Here is a 20,623-nt window from a genome sequence, read left to right as displayed (position 1 = left end):
AGATGAACTGCAAAGAAAATATTGATGACCTAGACAGGAAAAGTAGAAAGGTAGGCTTGAAAGTCAATATGCAGAAGACTAAGGTAATGTTCAACAGGCTTGGGAAGGAACAGCAGTTTACTTTAAGTAGCGAAGCACTGGAAGTAGTCGGCGAATATGTCTACTTAGGACAGGTAGTAACCGCAGATCCGGATCATTAAAAGGAAATAACAATAAGAATAACATTGAGATGGAGCGCATTTGGCAAGCACTCGAAGATTATGAATAGCAGCTTACCGGTATCGCTAAAGAGGAAAGTATACGACAGTTGCATCTTACCTGTACTTACCTATGGGGCTGAAACATGGAGGCTAACTAAAAGGGTTCTACCTAAGTTAAAGACAACGCAGAGGGCTATGGAACAAAAAGTGGTAGGGGTAACATTAAGAGATAGGAAGTGTGCAGAGTGGGTCAGAGAATTGTTACTGATATTATAGTGGAAATTAGAGAGTTTTAGCTTACCGTGATCCGCGATCCGCTACTGGGATCCGACACCGCGCGTTCCACTGCGCATGCGCAGACCCGCCTTGACGCCAACAGATGGCGCCACATACTGGATGTCCAACACAGACCTGCCGCGTCGGAACCAATCAGCTTGACCGCCCCGCCCACGCGCGGTAGAGAGCCACGGTGGCGGATCGCGGATCACGGTAAGCTAAATCTCTCTATTAAAAAGAAGAAATGGCTGTGGCCAGGACATGTAGTGCGAAGAGAGGATAACCGATTGTCGCCTAGGGCAACAAACTGGATTCCAAGGGAAGGAAATACATAGCAGGGGGCGGCAGAAAGTTAGATCGGCGGATGAGGTTAAGAAGTTCGCAGGGGTCAAGTGGACGCAGCTAGCACAGAACCGGGTTAATTGGAGAAATATGAGAGCGGCCTTCGCCCTGCAGTGGGTATAGTCAGGCTGATGATGATGATGATGAACTCTTCGACAGGCCAGCCTAATGCGCAGTTTTGGCCATAATGTGGAAGTGCACAAAGATATCACTGATGATGGCTATATCTTGGAAGTGGACAGAATACTGCCGCGAGTATCTGCAAATTCCTCCACAACCAAGAGGACGCCGATTCTGCTCGTCCATGGCCTATTCTGCAACGCCGCCACGTGGGTGGCCAATCAACCTTGGCAGAGCGCAGGCAAGTCGTCCTTAAATCTACAGATGAATAACGAGGCTGAAAACTTCCTTCACGGCAAGTATTCCAGAAATGGTGTCGAACGACTTCCACGATGTCGATGTTAATCCTACATTTCCTACCTGTTTATATGAAACGACTTGGCTGGCAAGTACAGTGCGATTTATCACTGATTATCTGAAACAAACACTGTTTGAACAAATGGACGGCGCCATTAACTATAAGGCCTCTATTGAGCGATATTTCGAAGCCTTTGTATTCTGGGCAGAGCCATTTGCCTCTCTGGACTGTTTTTTAAAACCATGCACAACCAGTCTGCCACGCCTAAGGCTTACGTGAAGGATGGCTTGGTAGTGTCTAGAGCATAATGTAGCAAAGCCAAAAGTATTTTATTTATTTTCAGTACACCCTGCACCACCGCAGCATTATAGTAGGGGAGAGGGTACAACATTAAAGTGACAGGCAGATAAACAAAACAAAAAAAAACACGAGAAAAGGATTAAAAAGGCGGGTAGGTAGACAAAGCAGTGATGAATAAAAAGAACACAAGAGGAGCAACAGTGCATTCGATCAAAAAATAATAGTTGTAATAACAACTATGGGGGCATCGAGATCTTAAGGGTATTTGCAAACAGAAATAATTTCGTCATACTTCGCTCCTCTTACGGGCGAAAACCTCCTTTAAATGTATATTGTATACCAATTTTGCTTACGTTCTATGTACGCTTTAATACACAGGTCCCTGGATCGGAACAGCACTTCGTCTTTAATGTTCGTTACATTCTAACACTTTCAAGCAAAGTGGATGGCAAATGTATATTATATCACACATATTTCGTAAAGGAACAGAACGTCACTATTTCTCAGCAGTTGATAATGATAAAATTTACCCTTGAAACCAAGTACATGCTCCAGGTGAAAATCAAAATGAGAGTTCAACCCGGAACATCCTAGCGCAGTAATCTGCAGCCTGTAAAATAAAACAGCAAATAGTGGACATTTTGTATGTTTTTTTTTCTTTGATGTTGAGGTGTATCGCATGTTACATTGTATAAAAGCTGCTTAACGGACGATGAAAATTATGATATATATTTATGAATCACAACTTTCACGCCAAATGCTCTACATTTCAATCTATTTTATGACCCAGTTACCTTTTTTGTCTCAACAGCCCATAAATGGGTGCGATATCAATGTTCCGTACAGCTGGCATGAAGGAGAAATCCCATTACAATAGCTGCTTATTTATTCCTATTTATGCTGGCTATTCAGGCAGAAAGATTCGAACTTAGTGCCGAATTTTAACTGACGAAGCAGGTGCAAGTAATTCTACACAGAATTAAAAGTGACGAAGCACGTTTGCATAATTCTACCTTCCTTGAGGATTGCGCTTTTTCGCACTTAAAATATTTATCTTTCTAGGGCTGCTTCTGACATTAATGGCGTAGATGCCTAATTGTCTTCTCTAATGCTCTGCCTAATTAAGAACTGTTGTTTGAATTATTCGCTTATTCAAATGGACAGCCAACGTTAGTTGACAACGTACTGCGTTCGAAAAGTCATGTTGTGAACACACGTCTTTTCGAAAACGGAGATAATTAAAGGTGGAACTATATATTATTTTTACATTATTTCAGTCGCTGTAAGGGTAGCTTGGAAACGTTTTCAGTGGCATAAGATATGCACAACCAACAGGTTTGCTTTATCTGAAGCATTAAAATATGCTAAATAGAGAAAGCATGGTATCAAAACTTTTTAGTGAGAAAGACGACGCTAGGTCACATTGTTGTAGAGTCAAGTATAAGGGATTTCCTTCAGAAAGGCAATGCTTCTAAAATATTAGATAGTGGTAGAAACGAATGAATTTTACGTAACCGGTAACCCGCTTCTAGAGCTTTATTAACATAAACCAGTTCTGCTAAGAATGGCAGCAACTTCCTAACAGTTTATAAAACTCCTGTTTCCATGTATAATAAACAAGCTGAACTTTACAAGAAGTTTTTATGTGTAAGCGCTGGATTTCAGAAACTATCTACTACCAATTGGTTTTATGTCAACATTGCTTAGTCATTTTTGTTTGCGATAATTTTGCACGTCAGCAGTTTAATAGAGTCTAGAAATAATGAAGCTATCTTGGATTCACACTGAAAGCTGAACAAAGTTTCTGAATTTTGCATTTCAGAAAATTATGCAATCATCAGATTTGCCTATTTGGTTATGGCGAGCCACTCACAAATCATTGTTTCGCTGGAAATGCTATGACGAGTTCGTTCGAATTCCTTATGTACGCATACTCTACACCCGAATGTAGAATTTGGTACGTTGGTATTACACAAGTAACCGGATGGAGTGAGAATCACGAATAAAAGGTGAAGGTAAATATTACTAAAAACAGCTTCCATCCCACTATACCTGGTGTTAATTAAGGTGGCGGCCGTTTGCTCGGCACTTCCCAGACGCAACAAAAAAATATTTGTAGTGTCTTATAAAAGCCAGTCGAGTGCCGTATGACGATATGAATCGTTAACGGAGGCGTATTGAAACTGAATCGTTGAGCTCGATAATTAACGTCTGCTAGTAAATCAATTATTACAATGCCCAGGATATATTGCATGCAACCTAGGACTTAAAGACTCGAATTAGGGATACTGGAATCAGTGCGACCACCTGCGGCTCTTTACAGCACTCGGATATTGCACAGAACAAAACAATTTTAGCTTCTTTTTTGCTTCAAAACTGTGTCACCGGTGCGGTATTCATTATTGCCATCTCGTATATGAAAATCACATTTAATGGAGCACCACTCCTTTCAGGATTTCTCCTTGCGGACGCCGGGTTCGATGTCTGGTTAATAAACACCAGGGGTGTGCCTCAATCAAACTATCACGTGAGGCTGTCAATGGACGACCCCGAATTCTGGAATTGGAGGCGAGTTGTCTGTGCCTTTTAGTTTCCTTTTCTGCATTCACCTCACCCCTTCAGCTTTATCAATTTAGTTCCTGTCATGCGACAATAAGTTGCTCCCAATCAAACGTCTTTTTCTTCCCATTGACTTGAATGGGGCGTTCGCAACTACCAGAAATTAACGCGAGTTTTTGGCACAGTGTAGCACTTATTGATGAAATTTTGCTTGTAATAAAATGGCGGAACCTAACTTAATGCAGGTTCGTTCACAGTTTATCTATTAGCTCGTAACGCTGTGTAACTGGTAGGAGAGAAGGGATGCAACATCTTGTTATGAAACGTCATTCATACGTATTTTTGCGATGTATACATCAGGAAGAGGCTAGACATAAGAACGAATAAATCTCGTGATAAAATAAACGCGCTTTAGGGATGGCATTTTTAAAAGGATCGCATCCAAAGGAAATAAAGTCTGGGCAAATAAATACTTAGGTAAGTAAAGGAGCAGTACGTGTTGATACGGTTGAAGCAGGATCATGGTCGGAGGTATTATAATTGCCATGAACAAAGAATTAGACAGATTGGTCAAATTGTAGCGAATATGTTTGTATGAAGATATGATCAAATTTTAGCCCCACAGATGAGCAAGATATAATTTTGGAAAGAATGCACTTCATTTAAAACCTTGTGGCAGTAAGGATCAGCATTTAAGGAGAAGTGTTCATTGTCAGAGGTTCCCGAATTTTTCATTTTGGAGGTACTTTTAGCATCTCGCTTCTCATTTTAGTTTGAAGGAAATGAATAACGTTCGAAGCAAAAGGTCCGCTACGTGCGTTACAACTTCCGCCAAGTCAGTGAGAAAGTACAAATTTAGCGCATGCGACCTTTATCTCTAAACATATAGGGGATACAACCTAGCCGTCTGGAGCTCTCTCTTCCTTTGTGTCAGATAATCCAAGTAGAATATTACATTAGCATTGCGCTGTGTCTCCAAAGTCAATTCTAAACCTGCTCTTTACTCTTGAAATGTACGCGGGGATCATCTCTTAATTCAGTCATCCTTCTCTTGCTCATGCTAGAATTCAGCGTGACTCTGTAAGAGAAATTTACTCTTCCATGACACTACTCAACTGGATTAAAGCCTAACCATATCTCCTCCCCCATCTACAATTGCGTTCATCATTTTCATAAAACAGTTCTTTTTTCACTCGTACTTTCTACTTTCTTTTTTATTTTAATTTCGCAATTTAGTTTTCCTTGTTTTTGTCCTGAACATTTATGCTTTCTTTTCCTTTTCATATATAAAATTTTCGAAGATAGTGTCGGCCTTCAATTTCCTTGCTCAGGTCAATCAACTTCCCCCGTTTTTAACTGCGACCCCTTTTCTTATGGCACAACAATCTAGAGTATCGGTAGTTTTTTTGTCCATTACTTCTTCAAAGGTATTTGCTTCACGTTGACTAACCGCTAACGTTCTTATCAGTAAAATATGAAGTGAATGTTCACGTTAGGCGCACGGTTACGCATACAATGCAAGTCTGCAGTTTTCATGTGAATAAACACGTTATTTAACATTCTCGTGCGTAGTTTCGACGAGATCGGCCGATACGACCTGCCAGCCGTAGTCAACAGGATGATGAACGCGACGGGCTCCAAGAAAGTTAGCATGCTTGCGACCTCGCGTGGCACCACGGCGGCGCTCATCTTCTTGTCCATGCGTCCTGAGTACAACGACAAGGCAAGTGCGGTTCTTACCAACGAGATTAAAAATACAATTAGATGACTCTCCAGTTGTGATTCAACTCTTTCAACCAGCTTAATTTATACCGTACCATACCACACCATGCCAAACCATAGTTTTGAAAGACCCAATTTTAAAAGTGTAACATGTTTTATTCGGAATGATTTCATGAAATACTTCTTTCCGGGTCTTTTTGCTGTGAAAAAGATGCCCTTGCAGGGCGTAGTCTTTTTCACCTTACAGCGATAGAACAGCAACCTGTAACATAACGTGACATTTTAGCCGAGATAGTGCACCAGAGGCTGTGTAAATGAGACAACCTGGGCCTACGCACAGTTTAGAGCGTTGCATGCGTTTTAAACGTCACGCCAATAACACTTAACATATTTAGTGCACTCTGCAACGTTTTATCGTTGCGTTGACTGGGGTGCCGATAGTACGATTTTGTAGGTGACGTAGAAACATGTCGACCAGATATTTAGGCCACATGGCTCGGTTACCTAGTCCATGCGTTGTCCCTGGCAACACATGATTAACACGAGGTTAACTGCACAGCATCAAGAAAAAAGAGATGGGATGGTCGTTCTTATGTGTAACTAGCATTTGACGAGGTTACTCAGGAAAACTGAAGGTATGTTTGTAGGCACGATATGGCAGGCGCTGTAAACTCGTCTTCGCCGTTGAGATAGGAGGTCAAGATCAGTATCTAATCTTGCAGGGCCCTTGAATCTGTATCCTTACATACTGTCCCTATTCTACGCTTGCTCGTTTGTGGAGATTTATTTATTTACGTATTTATTTATTTAAAATACCCTCAGGACCATATCGCATTACAGAAGGGAGTGGTTTATTTATTATTTATATTGCACTTAAAGACGCCGGTGATCATGACTGCATCTTCTTGCTCGAGGTTGGTTCTTGCCGGGATCATGAGTCTATGTTAACCAGAATCATAAACCCGCTGTTTTTCACGTTTTTTTTTTCATGCAAATATTTTCCTTGAAAGAAAAACGGAGCGAATGCCAGTAGCCATATAGGCTGGACGACGTGCACGCCAGACGTTGCTGGAAAAGGGGATCATTGCGTTGGCTCTCGCAGAAGATTTAGACAGGATTGAATAAATATACTATTCACAGCTTGCTTAGAGAAAGTATTCAGAGACTTGTAATGGGAGTAGAGATAAGGGTTGACGGAGAATATCTAATATCTCAAATCTGCGATTCGATAATGAAATTATCTATAGATTACTCAGGGGATGAACTGCAAAGTATGATTAACGACCTAGACAGGAATAGCAGAAAGGTATAGGTTTGAAAATCAATAGGCAGAAGACTAAGTTAATCTTCAACGGCATCGGGAAGGAACAGCAGCTCACAATAGCTACAGAAGCACTGGAAGTGGTAGGCGATTATACTTAGGGCAGGCAGTAACCGCAGATCCAGATCATGAAAGGGAAATAACTAGGAGATTAAGACTGTGATGGGGCGCATTTGGCAAGTATTTGCGCATTATGACTAGCAGCCTACCGGTATCGCTCAAGAGGGCACTGTGACAGTTGCATCTTAAGGGTAATCTCCTATGGAGAAGAAACATGGAGGATAACTAACGAAAAGGGTTCTACTTAAATTTAGGACAACGCAGAGGGCTATGGAACGAAAAATGGGAGATGTAACGTTAAGAGATAGGAAGCGCGCAGAGCAGGTGAGAGAAATAACTCGGGTTAATGATACTTCAGCAGAAATCAAGAAGAAAAAATGGGCATGGGCAGACCATGTAGTGCTTATTAAGGACAACCGGTAGTCGCTTAGCTAAGGTAAAAAATTATTTTTCAAGGGGGAAAAAGCGTAGCAGGGGGCGGCAGAAAGTTAGGTAGGTTAATGAGGTAAAGAAGTTCGTCAGGGTCAAGTGGATGCAGTTAGCACAGCACCGGGCTATTTGGAGGAATATGGGAGAGACCTTTACCCTGCAGTGTGTATAGCCCTGCTGTTGATGATGACACAATAAAAGGCGTTCTAAGTAGACGTTAATAATGGCAGAGGTACCGTAAACGTCGCAGAGCCTGCAAAGCCATCAGCGTGCTTTTTGTCTATAATTTTACTGCAGGTGAACATTCTCGTTAACTATGCTCCCGTTGGAAACTTGACGCACTTCACGTCACCAGTCCGGTGGCTAATTCCAGTCGCCGAGGAAATAAAGGTGACCACATGCTTCTAAATATACGAGTTGCTTTCACAAGCTTGCGTACCGACAGTTTGAAATTCGTGACTAGGCTGCAGCTTGCGGAGAAGTGCGAGGACGGTTTTCCTTTCCTAAGCAGAGTAGCATGTCAGCGAATCCTAAACGCCGTCTGCTCTTTATGAAGCAGCTGTCTCTGCCATTGCACTGAACATGCGAATCACACGGTGTGCTAATAAGTAGCAAATAGTGTAAAGCTCTAGAGCAGTGTAATTTATTTTTTCGGCATTGGCCACCATCATGTGGTCCCATACTAAAGTGTAGGTCAATCATTACTTACTTTTGTAAAAAGCCTCACCATCAACTCACTGACAGTGACGAATTACCTAAGTTACAACACACGTCTCTCGTACACAGTATCCAAGCTTCGAGTATTACTTGAAGATCAGACATGCAGTTATTATTCTGCTAAATTGCATTTGGTTTCGGGAATGTCGAGAAACATTTGATGCAACAGTTAACTCACTGAACTGAACTATTGACAGAGAAATTGAACTTTTATTTCATTTGAGTTTATGTGTTAGCTACACCAAAGTAGGATGTCGTTGGTTTGAGCACACCATACATATTAGGGCACGCCATTAGTAAGACAACTGTGAGGCCAATTTATTAACCCACCTTCCAGGCCGCAATTAAGCGCCCTTGGAGAGACAACGCGGGCTGAAATGTGATTTCAAGAAGCAATAGTTTTTAAACCCGCTCGCTGGTACACTTCACGCAGGCCGCAAATGACCTGGTCACTCACGGCGGACTCTTAGTTCAGAGCCCCGAGCAGAGACGGTTCATTGCCAGCGTGTGCAACGGCCCGATTCGGGAAGCCTGCTATTTACCAGTGGACATCATCTATGGAATAAACTGGAAACAGCACAACAGTGTAAGTATTTTCCGCATACTTGCTTTTTTCCTGTACATTGTTCACGAACGGTAGCTACAGTCAGGTAGACTGCAAGCCACAACACTGATCTTACAGAGCCAAGCACCAAGGATGAGTAACAGCGAAGCAATCTATAAATGTTGATTTAAATAAGACAACTGAGGTCACAGCTATCGTCTAGGGAATCTCGTGCAAGTTCTTTCTTCTGAAGGCCCGGGCGATGCGGTTTAAGGTAGTAGCTGGCAATGCATTAAACCGAATCTCATTAGACACGTTTTTAAATTAGGAGTATCAATAAAGTCTCTCATATTTTATTTTAAATTTATTGGCGAAATCATGTTTTCAATAAAATCAAAAATAGCCATTGCGAATAAACATTTGAATAAAACAAGATTTACAAAAATTTTCCATAAGCCAAAATATATCTCTTGAAAAGAAAAAAGCAGTAGAAGGTCACTTGAAAGAACATCACGTAAGTGATATATTCAGCTGTAATAAATTTATTAAAAACCCCTGAAGAGCTTTTGAACGTTATGCCAAGCCCTCTCAGTTTAACAATATTGAATGCAGGGTGCATTCATTTCTACGAACATTTACTGCAGCGCGATCATATGTCCGCCACTTCATACGGAGCCCTTAAGCAAGCACAACACGTACTTTTCTGCATATTTATAAGTTGAAACGTATATTTATGCATTGGGTTCTAGTGAAAGCATAGCAGGGGGCAGCAGAATTGTAGGTAGGCTGATAAGGTTAAGAGGTTCGAGGGGGTCAAATGAATGCAGCTAGCACATAACCAAATGAATTAGAAGAATATGGCAGAGACTTTCGCCCTGCAGTGGGTATAGTCCGGCAGCTGCTGCTGTTGATGATGATGATACGTCGTAAACCGCGCTCCATTAACGCGAGAGGAAATGGGGACATATTTTATTTTAAGCTGAATTGGCTACATAAGCTCGGAGCACAGAACGCTTAATTGACTCTATGGTCATATAGCGAGCCATAGCCATAACCAGCCATAGCCAGAGCTCCATCCCTACTAGGCCTATTAACTCCAACAAAGTTATGTCTATGCGTGCTTGGTAGCATGAATGGCAAACGAAAGCGCCTGGCTCTGAACAGAAGACTGGATATTTGGCGTATACTAAACTCCGGACAGCGTCAATTATGTCGACACTGCGGACGCTTCTGAGAATCAAGTGTCATCGTGGGCGAAATGGCCGCTTACTGTAGGTTTCAGTAGATTGTTTTTTTTTCTGTAAAACTATCATGTTTAAAATTTTATGCAATACACGAAAAAAGAGTTAATAGATTCGCAACCAAATTTTAGAAACAAATTGAACAAATTCAAACTTGAATAAAAGCACTTGTAAATGAACTTTCAAAAATAAAAAAAAATGTTCGAGATACAAAAAAATGCAGACCATTATACTGGCCACTCCTTGTAAAAAAATAAATGTTCAGTATTATATAGTTTTCTTGATGCATAATGAGCAATCGACGACCTAGGCCACTGCAGAGCGCCATGCCGAAATGGATGCCCGGTTTCCTTCTTGGGCAGAACGCCACTCCCTGTCATGCGGCTGGCAAAACATCGTACTGAAATGACGTTGACACCTTGGGAATGAGATAAATCACAATAACAGCACAAACAAAGCATCCAGAGTGGTCCCAGACGCAAGCAAAACAGGCCAACAAAGTGTGGCCGCCGATGTTCTGGGATGGTTTTCATCGTCATCGGGGTCGGAACTGAATTCTGACGATCAGTCAGCATCTTCAAAGTAACTGCTGCTTGGGTCATTGATACAATCGGTCGTAGACAGTGTGGAAGCGTCAATTTGCGACCTTTCTAAGCAAGTATCATCAATGCGGATGCCGCCACTCTCGCATGCGATTCCGACGCAGCCGCTTGTTCGAACGCGTTAAAAAATAGCCACCTCGAGGGAAAAAGTGTAAGCGGTAACAATTCGAAGCTTCAGTTGCCTAAAAAGAAGCTAGATGGCGTAGCATGTGCGTGAGTGACGTAAAAAGTTCAAAACTTGCGCACGAAGTCATTGTTAGCAGGCCGGAGTGTAGCCGGCAGTGTTCTGGGCTAGTTTCCGTCGTCATCGTGGTCGAAACTGAAATCTGACAATAATTGGCATATTCAGTTGCTTCTGCTTGGGTCATCGATAAAATCGATCGTAGATAGTGCGGAGTTGCCAGCTTTGCGACGTTGCGAAGCACGCGTCGTCGACGCGGATGCCGCCATTTCCGCATGCGACTCAGACGCTGCCGCATGTTCGGAGTGTGCTCAAAAATAGCCGCCTCGCGGGAAAAATGTACACAGCATCAAAATCAAAACTTCAGTTATCCGATTATCCACTAGATAGTATAGCATGCCCGCGAGCAAAGCGGAAGGGTTCGAAATTGGTGCGCGAAGTCATCGTTAGCGGGCTAACGATGCTCAATGGGCACGATAGGGAAGGAGTTAAGAGCCAGCGCGAAGCAATCGTGGCTGCATCGAAACGTTCGCAGATCGCCCTGTCCGCGAACGTGCACTGGGTAATTCCGAAAAGTCGACGATGATGTTCCCACCTGGCTGAAAGGATTTACCATCCACGACAATCCTAGTTTCAGGACCCATGATTCAAGGCATAGTATTGCACAGTGCTTTCGGTCTCGGTGGTTTTACGCAGACTGTGGTTGGTTTTCATCGCTTTTCGGCGCTCTACGAAATCACGAGCAGCATGGACACGGATGCTGCAAGCACGAGGGAAGAAGAGAAATTGCTCGAGGCCATCAGTGACTACTGTCCGGATGATGTGCACAATGGGGACGAGACCGGTGTATTTTAGGGATTGCTCCCAAAGAAAACCATATGCTTCAGTAGGTCGCGTGCAAATGTGCAAATGATTCCAAGTTCAAGATCACAGCACTGTTTTACTGCAAAGCATAGGGTACGCCTAAGATGAGTATTTAATTATCAATCGCTAGGCCAGTCCTGAGTGCATTAAAGGGCTTGCATCACATCGATGTGCCTACACTCATAATTCAAAAGCCTGGATTCCACGTGAGATGTTTGCGTTGCGGATTGTGGGCGTCGACGGACATGACCAAAAGACTGAAATAAATTCGTTAATTTTGGACAAATGCTCAGCACATTCACATGACACATGTCTGAGCAACATCAAAGTTAAATTTCTGCCACCAAATTGCACATCAATACTGCACTCCCTTGATCTTGGCATCATAAAAAATCAAGAGTACATTGCCGGCAGTAGCATGTGCACCTCATTCCGGCGAATTTTAGAATGCAGAAGCCTGATGCAGTTAGCGTGCTACAGGCAGCCGAAAGGCGCACAGTCGCTTAGGAGACTTTGAAGTCAGCAAATGTAGTGAACTGCTGGCAGTGAGCACGCCCATATGCTGCAAACTGGATCGCTGTCTACACGAATCTAGAGTGAGTCCTATGTCTGCAAAGAATTGTCGGAAATACTAGGAACAGACAGCCATTTGTCTTTTGACGACTATGCCGCCTGCGTCTCAGTCGAAACATGCGCTACGCTCACTAAAAAAGAGATTATAGCCAGCGAACTCCTTCAGAAAGAAGTTGAGAAAGGAGATCCAACCTTTGATGAAGCATCAAAATATCAACTAAAGAAACCATGATCTGCATAGGAAACTGAAAGCCTTGCTCCCCAATACAGCGTTGTGCCGGATGAATTAACGGGTGCGTGGGCAGAGGTATTGATTTACTAACCACTCCAATTCTAAATGCAGAAGTGTGGCAAGATTACTTCATTGTTCAGTTGCAAATGAATGCAGTGAAAAATAACTTGGTTGAAATATTATTTAAACAAAGGATATTGCTTTTACGCAATATTTCTTTGACTTCAGTGAAAGTTCACTGATGTCAAAGAAATATTGCGTAAAAGCAATATCCTTTCCCTTTGCAAATCTTTTCTTTTAGGTTCTTTGACGTTTGTTCAAATTTTACAGTTTAAAAAAATAAGTTTTCAAGCAAACGCCGGTTCGGGTCAGAAAACGGTAACATTAGTGTATAAAGATGACACGAGTTTGGGCAAAACAGTCATTTGAACGCTTTGAAGCGGTGGCGTACTTAAACTATAGCATAAATGACGCGGAAGTGCTACGAATACGAGGAACAGCCCCAGCAACGTCATTATTCACTTTAAAATGGCCGCCGAGCAGAGCAAAATGAGCAAAAATAAGAAGCTAATCAAAGGGCTGCCACAGATTTTCCGGGCTGGTTCGGAAGAACACTTTCAGCTTGTGAACTTATGTAGGTTAATGAAGAGCAATACTATTGTCACTGTTGCTTAGACCACCGTCAAACTCACCAATCATGAACTCGACGCAACCAATGCATTAGCCGCGTTTTACAAATGCTAATTTTTGTTTGAAAACACGACCTACCTTGAAGGCTGGCGGCCTTCGATTTCGCAATATAATCTGGGGTCCTTGAGATAAAAGTACAAAGCTGAACACCAGTTGAGTTCAATAGCTTTCTTTTCATCTATGCCTATCACTTACATAGCAACAATCTTGGGAAGCACCATAAATGTGTGTGAATTACCCTGACAGAATTGTGCACAAACACAGAAAGCTTGACTTTTAATGACTGCTGCTTGGATGTGGGAGTATTTGCAAATATTCAGTAAAGTATAAAGTTTTGGTTTGTACATCTTCAGCAATGTTATGTCGCCGACTCTTGCTGCTTGTCAGTGTCACACAGTTCAGCACGTGTAGCTGAACTTTGCGTACTCGAGCAGCAAACCGTATGTAATGATGACTTAGATGAAAAGGAATATCTACTGCCGTTGAAGTATTCCATGCGAATCGGGAGGTTGCCAGCTCCCTCTGCGCAACCTCTACGAGGCTTTCGTTACTTCAGTGTAGGTTCCTAACATATATTTTTCATAAATACAGTTGAGCAATATTGTTAAGTCGACTGAATTCCCCTGGGATGTTTTTACCTGCTTTTTCTTAGCCAAGGGGCATACCTACCCTTATCGCTGCTGTTCAGCAAGTAGTTTCTTTCCCCGAAGTCATACATGCAGTATATGTTGACTGACAGCCTGAAGCTGTCTTCTTGTGCCGAGGTAGATACTGAACCGGTTATAATACTTAACATTTGCAAAGGAGTTAATCTTCGTGCAATTTTGATTCCAGCTTGAACTTGCTGCCATCCGCACCTTTTCGAGTTATTTCTCATGTGCCAAGGCTTCACGTCTGTAAATTTTCATTTGCGCCTAAAACGGTTATTGGATGGAATAAAGTTTGCCTACTGGCATTTTATAGCTGTTATACTTCCAAAACTTTTGAAAACAAGTTGGGACGGTTTTCATTGATTCTGTGTATCCTAGCCACCCTGTAAACTGCCAGGGAGGACCAACAGTATTTGGAAATTAATATTTTATTCTTTCTTCATTCCAGACTAGAATTCCCGTTTACCTCACAAACTTGCTTGTGGGCTCTTCGAGTCAAGACGTCGTGCATTACGCTCAGGTAAAACGATATTGCCAAGACGTGTTGTTATACAGTACATGCTTGCTTAGGTAATTATTTCTTGTCAGTGGAAAATATTTTCAATGGTTTTTACATTCTGTTGAAAATTTTCTTTCAAGTTGGCAAGTGTATTTCAAAGACAATTTTTAAATCCATGGAAACCGGTTCACACCTGCCCAAGATTCATTTTAAAATGTTTTGTATATGGGAATTTAGACTAGGGGGCAGAATCGGCACATAGATGTTCCGGGAAGAAGCTCCGTCCCCAGCATGGGCATTGTACATAATCAAACGCAGTGTGTTCGCTATGTACCGCTCTGCAATTTGTCGGAGATGTGCTCGCTTCGAGAACCAGCCGAATGTTCAAATTCGAAAGCGCGCCTGTTCTCCCTCTGCAATCTCAAAATGATGCATCAGTCATTAGGAGCATTAGCTTAATTACGACCATAAAAGCACCAAAGGTTGTCCTGCATCCTCCGACTGAAAATCTACTTTGAGGGATTTGAGTGTTTGTATTGATTCGGCTTTCTGACTGTCGAAGACCATGCGTCCTACGGCGCCTCGTTGCTTGCACGCCCTTTCACATCACTGAACGGAGGGCGAGACGCGCGGACTGCACTGGGAGCAGCACTGCGGCTAGAGTCCACGAGACGGAGGGGGATCGAAACGGGGCCTGGTAGTTGCAGCATTCATAATTAAAATAGGAGAGCTTGATGTATGCAAGTCTGCCGCTCACTTTCGATGGTTTAACAATACATGCCATTCATTTGCGTAAGAACATGCACACCTAAGACTCAAAATTCCATTCCCAATTTTACTGCACCCCATTACCCGTGTTAACCGAGAAATAACCCGTTCTGCCACAAATCTGCTTATTTAATTCTTCATTTCAATTCTCTTTCCATCTTTACTTTTCTAAAAAACTGTAAGGCACTTGAAAGGTACTGCATTTGCCTTTCCTTTTGCAGGAACGCACATGTAGGCCCGTCCGTGAGGTACTTTGTCACTGGACAGTTTATTGAAATACCTGTCGTTAGACTCAGTATAAGCTCCATATAGAAGAACGTTTTGGGGTTAAAAGAGGTGACGCATCCACCTCGAATTCAGGAGGTACTGGGTTCGACCCCTGGTGCCGCCGGGTACCCACAGGTTTTAAATGGGTACAAGCTTTCGCCCGGCCTGATGCCCGGCTCTTCTGGGGTGAAATGCTTGGGAAAAGGGGTCACGGCCTAAATAGTTGCGCCGATGTGGTAGTGATCCGTTCCGCCATCGGACAACAATAAGTCCGCCTCGCGTGGCAAAAGCCCATTATGTGGCCCTTTTTTTTAGACCGAAGCGTGACCTTGTGGTAGAGCATCCGCCTCGTGTTCGGGAGGTACCAGGTTCGATCCCTGGTGCCGCCGGGTACCCGAGAAATCTATGTATGTACAGTGCAAGAACGGAGAAAGGTTAGCGTTAGTGCGCAAACTCATTGTTCCTAAATAGCTCCAAGCCAAAGCTTCGCTATCCTTCTCTCCGGGACATACACAGAGGGCAAGGAGGCATAGCGATTGTGCGGGATTGGAGTCTATTGCTAACAAAGGCAGTATTGAAAAGAGCTCGACCACAGACAGTGTATAGAAATAGTCATGACAATTACAACCTTATTGGGACTTTGTACTAAACGAATAATTTCTTTTATGTTCTTCCCAAAACATCTGCACAAAAGGAGTGGTTTGCGAACTCCTGGATACGAAGGCGGCGGCCCGCGGTTCATGTACTGCTTCCGTGCACGTTATGTTCCTTGCATTTGCGCCCTCCCTCCTTCGTTTCTCCCTTCATTCCAACATTTCTTTATTCAATTATTCCTGATTGTATTATAACAGGACAGCTCTAGTACTCCAGTCCGCTCAACGCTTGACTCACACACATGCTTGGGCTCAGTGAATCATGTATTCAAAGTAATTTAGAATCCCAGGTCAGTCGGACTCCCTCCAACTCACTGTTAATTTGGAGTGAACAACACCTTGCAACTCCTTTCACTCTTCTACTCTCCACTCCTCTGCACTCATCCGTTAGGTTTGAAGCCAGCCTTACATGGACTCACTGAGAAAATCGAGGTATTTCATGCTAGTTGTATTTTATTATTATTATTGTTGTATTATTTGCATTATTAGTTGTATTATGTTTAAGCAGGATGGTACGTTATAGCGTGGTAGGGTTAAGGCTCCGTTTTCCAGAAAATCTCGCTTTGTCGGCGTTGTCAGCGGTCTGCACGATTCATCAAGGGCCTGGCTTTGGTAGGTGGTAGATGCCAGGTGACAAGGCCATCTACTGATCTATGAGAAGGTTTTGCAACATCACCAGACCACGTGACTCCAATGTCAAATACGCGTTTGTAGATATCTATCTCGTGTGATCCTTCACCAAACTGGGCAGCTTATTGCTAAAGGGTAATCAACATGAGCAATATTAATAATGCAGATACAAATTAGTGATTATTGATTAGGCGACTAATAAAGTAAGTATACTTGAAGGAGGATCGTCAGGATGAGCTGCAAGCGAGATCCATAATCACTACTAACAGTGCGACAAGCAGCAAAGTACATGCTTTGCTTACCTGCGATTTTTACACCAGTGATATGATACTCACTGGTGAATCTCACGATAGTCCGGCGCTACAGCAGCGTGTGTATTGTCTGTTTCATCAGGTCAGGCAATAACAAAAAGCGAGAGGAGGATTGACTAGACCCACGACCATCTTTTATTATAGAGCAGCGGGGATATTAAAAAGTGCAAAATTCACAGAACGCAGGAGAGGGAGACATTCCACAACTATCGTGTTCGGTCGCCCGGATGCATCGCCAAACCGCCGTACCCTCAGACGTCCTTCATTACAGCCATGGATTCTCGTCTGCTGTCTGCGAAGCATGCATCATGATTTGAGTCTGCACGCGTACTCGAGGACTCATATAATAATGAAGTTGTGTGCAAGTCCGGAATCATGTACAAAACACATCGTGGTTTGAATGTCAGTCCGGACGAAAGCCGTAGTCAGACAATGATCCAAATATGAGCCCTGACTGATAACGGCACTCGGAGCATGATATTAAGTTGGGCATTGATGAGTCCGATAAGTTGATGCCTATGGGTTTGTTCTGTCTTAAAGCTTCTGGCTTCCTTGACAGCTGACACCCGTCTTTATTATTTGTGAATTAACTCATTCTTTCTGTCCTATGGTAGTTCTACGCTGATACTTTCGTTATTTCCCTTTTTGCCTTTCCGCATCCCTCATGAGCTCCTCCCTTCTATATGTTTTATTTTGCTTGCTCGTTGGTTTGTTTCATCTGAATCTCTATCATTCTTTCATTTGTTCGCGCCTTATTTAAAATCACAATCTTCCCGCCTTCCTTTGGTCTATCTTTCGTTTGTGCTTTTCTTAAAGCTTTTATGCATCTCTTACAGATATACAGGCGAAAAAACTTCGTTCGATACGACTACGGGTTTGTAGAAAACATGATCAAGTACGGCCAGGTAAGATATCTACACAAGTCTTTCGATTCCAATTACAATTGTAGAACAGTCAAGGCTCTTTCTGTTAAGGCGAACTCTAGATGTCTAATGGTGAAGAAAACATGCAAAATGTTGCCCACTCCGAAGGTTCTGGTTTGACGGGCGCGGGTGAGGCAGACCTATATGAAAAACAGCCGTCATTACGAGGGTGAATGCATCAAAGTAGAAAGGCTGCATAATGGTTTGCGAGAAGTGCTTAGAGCTCTACCCGAGGAATGCTTCTATTGATTCTGGTGCTTAGAATCTCTTGAAATTACTGAAACACCACATTACCTTCATGATTTACCTTAAGATAATGCGTACGCTTTCCACATCAGAGACTCAAAAAACCATTATACAAATGTACATTGTACATTGTAAACCATTATATAAGTGTACTTTGTCACGTGAAGTATTTTCGTAACTCTAATGTCGCGTTTCCTTACATTGCCATTTTTTGCTGTGTGTGCTGTCAGGGGCAACTGTTTGAAGTGCATTTCCTAACGCTGAAGAAGAAAAGCTTTGGTGTGAGAAATAAATTCGGATCGAGAAGAAGCCACATTGACCCGATCAGAAATTTTTTATGCTAATATTTCAATAAAGTTTTGGCTTCGCATATGAAAACACACACAATATTGCTTTCAAACAATTAACTCGTATACCCGCCCATTCATCCAAAGCTCCCGCACGAATAACTGATTGAAAGTATAACAGGCGGCAGACGCAAGCTGTCGAATAATTTTTTTTGGCAAAATGGGGCAGTTTGTGGACATATTTGTTTTGTTACAGCGTCCATTCTTAAGCAAGTAACGATAAGGGCTGGATTGCTCTTAGTAACTTTGCCCATTGTAAGTATACGTATAATGCCCTTCCAAATTCACAAGATTGGCAGATATTTTGAGTCTATTATTATTTGTTTTACAAATTATAAGCAGCACTTATTGTGTATGCTATAAGCATCCATAGCCAGACGTCTTTTAAATTCTATTGGTTTGTATACTGTTGCAATAAAAATCGGCGCCGAGTTAAATAAGGAAGGACGATTAACGATGGCCATGCAACAAGAAGTGCAAAGATTAAGGAGGTATCAACTGCATAAAAATAACCTAAGCACCGCCATTCGGCTACACCTTTTACTGAGGCTTCGCAATCGAAGAGGAACCCTTACTAGTCCAGGGAATAAACACCGTACCTTCGCCTTTCTGAGATAGCAGTTCTAAAGAATATCTCATAAGGGCGGAGAAGAGAGCAAGGCGAACTAATGAATCGAGAACCAGAAATGTAAACTGTGGGTAAGGCGATACAGTTAAATGTCCCGTTGTGCACAAAATCTGGCACTGTGAGATAAAATATCACGGGCATTACTGTGGCAGGTGATAGTTCGCAAGTTGCACGGCCGAACACTGATTCCTTGGTGCTTTGTTCTATTGCACGAGACAATATAACACGGTTGGGATAAATTGCCGACTGCGGTTCTCCATCAGCTGTGGGAATAGGAATGGGAATCAGGCTTCTTGAACTCCTGGATATCGAGTCAGGCAAGCTAATACTACGCTACGCAGGCATATTCATAAGGTTTCGTCAAACCAGAATTTTATATCTATATAGGGTGGTCGCCTACGACCGATGACTTAATAGCATCGAACTGTATGCCAGTAAGATAATGTGATATACTAGAGGCACATTATAAGTGTATGTTAACTACACCATCAGAGACACCGTGTACGCGAACGGAGAACCACACGGAAATTGAACATTGGCAGTGTATTTTAACCTGTCTTGTGCTATTTCCACTAAGTAATAGTAGCAAGCATACATCCTTAGCTCGGGCTCTGTAACTACAGTGACAGCTTCCCTTGTTTAAAAAAAATCGCTAAAGCGACTTCTTTTCAGGCCACGCCACCCGCTTATCCCCTGGAGAAGATTCATGCACCAGTCGCAGTTTATCAAGGCCTTGCTGACATCCTCGCGGATCCTTAAGACGTCGAAGACTACTGTAAACGACTTCAAAGAGTGCTCGTGCGTCGATACGTTGTCCCAGATCCCGATTTCGGTCACCTGGACTTCTTATTCGGCATCAACGCCACAGATATTCTACACCGGGACATGATTGACCTTGTGCCAAATTACAGTTCCGACGGGGCATGAAGACGACAACATATCACTGTAGCTAGAAGAATTGGACCTTGAGTTTGTAGTAAAAATAATATGCAAATATAAATCCTTTGCACTTGTCAATTAGGTGTTTCCTTTGTTGTATCTTTCTATGAGGTTAGAGGTGAGCTCAGAATGCCAGCGGTGGCAGATCTTGCCGCAGTACCATAGTACTGGCGATTTTATAGCTACTGTTACGTAAGACGATAAAGAACAGCCACAGACGCAAACGAAAGCATAGGAGATTATTTTGTACTTACTGATCGATGCGAATCAATACAGTAATCTGCAATACTAATCAGAAAAAGAAGAAAAAACGACTGCATTCCGCCGGCATGATCCAAATCCATGTGTTGCTAGTTTAGTAACTCAAGATGAATGACTTCTCTCTGAGTAGTGGGACGTGCTCAAGTATGGTTTTACATTCTCACATTGACATTGGGACGTTTGCATTGTACCACGTGGTGAGATTGCAAGGAGAGGGCAGTGCTCAAGGC

At 42.6% G+C, this 20,623-nt stretch overlaps 1 pseudogene; it reads left to right on the top strand.

Annotated features, from left to right (window-relative positions):
* The first annotated feature begins 986 nt into the window (after nt 1-986).
* LOC146173597 (lipase member K-like) lies at nt 987-20,120 on the top strand (annotated as a pseudogene).
* Nucleotides 20,121-20,623: the final 503 nt, after the last annotated feature.

Source organism: Amblyomma maculatum, chromosome 11 (genome assembly GCF_055883805.1).
Source record: "Amblyomma maculatum isolate TAMU_Amacu chromosome 11, ASM5588380v1, whole genome shotgun sequence".
NCBI lineage: Eukaryota > Metazoa > Arthropoda > Arachnida > Ixodida > Ixodidae > Amblyomma > Amblyomma maculatum.
The sequence above is the reverse complement of the archived record's forward strand: the minus strand, read 5'-3'. Positions and strand labels throughout refer to the sequence as shown.